The 3,512-nt window shown below is 55.6% G+C and overlaps 1 pseudogene; it reads left to right on the plus strand.

Moving 5' to 3' along the window:
- The first annotated feature begins 3,148 nt into the window (after positions 1–3,148).
- Positions 3,149–3,512, plus strand: part of LOC123097140 (cold-regulated protein 27-like) — a 3,511-nt pseudogene continuing 3,147 nt past the window's right edge.

Consider the following 3,512-nt stretch of genomic DNA (forward strand, 5'->3'; position numbering starts at 1 on the left):
ACTCCGAAGCCTCCGTACCAAGGAACACCTTCATGAAGGAATGCGACGACGACGCCGCTGCTGCCCGGACAAGTCCTAGGGATTCCCCCGGTACATGGATGGCAGTGGGGAAGGGGTATCACCGACGCCCCTCAGGAAGGTCCGGCAATGCCCACAGGCGCAGCCACGCCGGTGGTGAACGAGTCGCCAGAGATTTCTCTCGCCCCGAAACCACCACCGCCACCCCAGACAATCGAAAGCGCGCCGCCCAACATGCCGCCCACCAGCCTATGCCACCACGGACACCGCACCATCTTCACCGTCTCACAGAGGCCACCAACATGAGACCTGGAGGTAGGACGAGGAGACACTGGACTCAATGATAACCGCAACGCAGCCGATAGGAGGGAACCACCTCCACCGCCACGCGGAGCCGACCGGACATAGCAACAGGGACCTGCCAGGCCGCCACCGGCCTGGCCGGACCCCAACGGGTCCGGACAGTTGTGACGCCCCCGATTTGACCGTACACTAATCATGCACGCAAATGTGTACGATCAAGATCAGGGACTCACGGGAAGATATCACAACACAACTCTACAACATAAATAAGTCATACAAGCATCATAATACAAGTCATGTGCCTCGAGGGCTCGAATACAAGTGCTCGATCATAGACGAATCAGCGGAAGCAACAATATCTGAGTACAGACATAAGTTAAACAAGTTTGCCTTAAGATGGCTAGCACAAACTGGGATACAGATCGAAAGAGGCGCATGCCTCCTGCCTGGGATCCTCCTAACTACTCCTGGTCGTCGTCAGCGGGCTGCACGTAGTAGTAGGCACCTCCAGTGTAGTAGGAGTCGTCGTCGACGGTGGCGTCTGGCTCCTGGGCTCCAGCATCTGGTTGCGACAACCAGGTAGAAAGGAAAGGGGGAAAAGAGGAAGGAAAGCAACCGTGAGTACTCATCCAAAGTACTCGCAAGCAAGGAGCTACACTACATATGCATGGGTATATGTGTAAAGGGCCATCTCAGTGGACTGAACTGCAGAATGCCAGAATAAGAGGGGGATAGCTAATCCTGTCGAAGACTACGCTTCTGGCAGCCTCCATCTTGCAGCATGTAGAAGAGAGTAGATTGAAGTCCTCCAAGTAGCATCGCATAGCATAATCCTACCCGGCGATCCCCTCCTCGTTGCCCTGTTAGAGAGCGATCACCGGGTTGTATCTAGCACTTGGAAGGGTGTGTTTTATTAAGTATCCAGTTCTAGTTGTCATAAGGTCAAGGTACAACTCTGGGTCGTCCTTTTACCGAGGGACACGGCTATTCGAATAGATAAACTTCCCTGCAGGGGTGCACCACATAACCCAACACGCTCGATCCCATTTGGCCGGACACACTTTTCTGGGTCATGCCCGGCCGCGAAAGATCAACACATCGCAGCCCCACCTAGGCACAACAGAGAGGTCAGCACGCCGGTCTAAATCCTATGGCGCAGGGGTCTGAGCCCATCGCCCATTGCACACCTGCACGTTGCGAACGCGGCCGAAAGCAGACCTAGCCTAGTAGGCGTTCCAGTTCAATCCGGCGCGCGCCACTCAGTCGCTGACGTCACGAAGGCTTCGGCTGATACCACGACGTCGAGTGCCCATAACTGTTCCCGCGTAGTTGGTTAGTGTGTATAGACCAAATGGCCAGACTCGGATCAAATACCAAGATCTCGTTAAGCGTGTTAAGTATCCGCGAACGCCGACCAGGGCCAGGCCCACCTCTCACCTAGGCGGTCTCAACCTGCCCTGTCGCTCCGCCACAAAGATCCACTCGCGGATACTCCTACGAGCCGACCCGACTTTAGTCACCACAGGTATCATGTATAGAGTATATAAGTATATACCCGTGATCACCGCCCAAGTGATCACGACCCGATAGTATAGCACAGCAGACGGACACGAATGTAGGGCCACTAATGGAAAACTAGCATCCTATACTAAGCATGTAGTATTGCAGGTAAAGGTAACAACAGTAGTAGCATGGACAGGCTATGCATCAGGATAGGATTAACGGAAAGCAGTAACATGCTACACTACTCTAATGCAAGCAATATATTGAAGAATAGGTGATATCTGATGATCAAGGGGGGGGCTTGCCTGATTGCTCTGGCAAGAAGGAGGGGTCGTCAACAGCGTAGTCGGTCGGGGCACCAGCAGCGGCGTCGGTCTCGTAGTCTAGCGGAGAGAAGAGGGGGAAGAAACAATGAATACAATGCAAACAGATGCATGATGATGCATGACATGACAAAGCGTGATGCTAGGTGTGCCCTAACGCGGTAGTAGGTGATACCGGCGAAGGGGGGAACATCCGGGAAAGTATTCCCGATGTTTCGCGTTTTCGGACAGATGGACCGGAGGTGAAATGTTGCAGGTTCAGTATGCTAGGGACGTGTGGTGAACGAACGGGGTGCGTATTCGGATTCGTCTCGTCGTTCTGAGCAACTGTCATGTAGAAAGTATTTTCATCCGAGTTACGGATTATTTTATATGATTTTCAAAGATTAAACCATTTTCTGAAATTATTTTTATTAACATAAATCTATTAATGCGTCAGCAATGCATCAGCATGACGTCAGCAGTCAGCTGACCCGTTTGACTAGTCAAACTGACCAATGGGTCCCACCTGTCATAGACAGTGGCCTTAACAGAGTTTAATTTCAATTAATCTAACTAATTAGATAACATGGGCCCACTGTCAGTGAGTAATCAATTTAAATTTAATTAAATTAAGTAATTTAATTAGTGTTAGGGGCGGGGCCCACCATTCAGTGGCACTGGGCTGCCTGGTCAGCAGTTGACTGGGTCAACCGGCCGGCGTCGGAGTTGGCTCCGGTGAGCCAAAACACGGCGGAGGCGCTCGGGACCTCGCCGGAATCGTGCTAGGGGCGGCCGTTTCGCGTGCGGTTGGCACCGTTCGAACATGCGCACGGCGCCATGTCGGGTGGTGGTGGTGGCTCGCCCGGGGACGGCCGGAATACCCATCGGCGGCGAGCATGGGCGGCGACGGCGTTCGGGGCCACGTCGGGAATGGGCTAGGGGGCACGAGAGGGCGAGAGGAAGGGCTCGCCGGGCTCCTGGGAACACCAGGAGCACGACAGAGGGCTCGGACGGGGGCCATGGCAGCAGTGGCCACGGCGGTGACGCAGCAGGGCGGCGGAAGGGTAAGCGCGGCGGGGGAGCGAGCTACGGGATGCGGTGAGCTAGGAGGGGAGGAGGAGGAGGTGGAGCTCACTGTGAGAGCGTAGGGTCTCGGCAGCGGGCGCGGGGAGGACCGGTGGAGCAGGTCGACGGCGAGGTCGCGCGGTGGCCGTAGATGAGGAAGAGGAAGAATGCGACGGCGGTGGCGCTCCCGGTCCCGATCCGGTGTCGAGGAAGAAGAGGCGGACCACGACGGAGCTCCCGGACTTGTCGGAGCGGCGAACGATGGTCGGTGGCCGCGGGAGCGACGGCGGCACGTCGGTGACCGCGCTCGGGCGGTGG

Source organism: Triticum aestivum, chromosome 4D (assembly GCF_018294505.1).
Source record: "Triticum aestivum cultivar Chinese Spring chromosome 4D, IWGSC CS RefSeq v2.1, whole genome shotgun sequence".
Lineage (NCBI taxonomy): Eukaryota > Viridiplantae > Streptophyta > Magnoliopsida > Poales > Poaceae > Triticum > Triticum aestivum.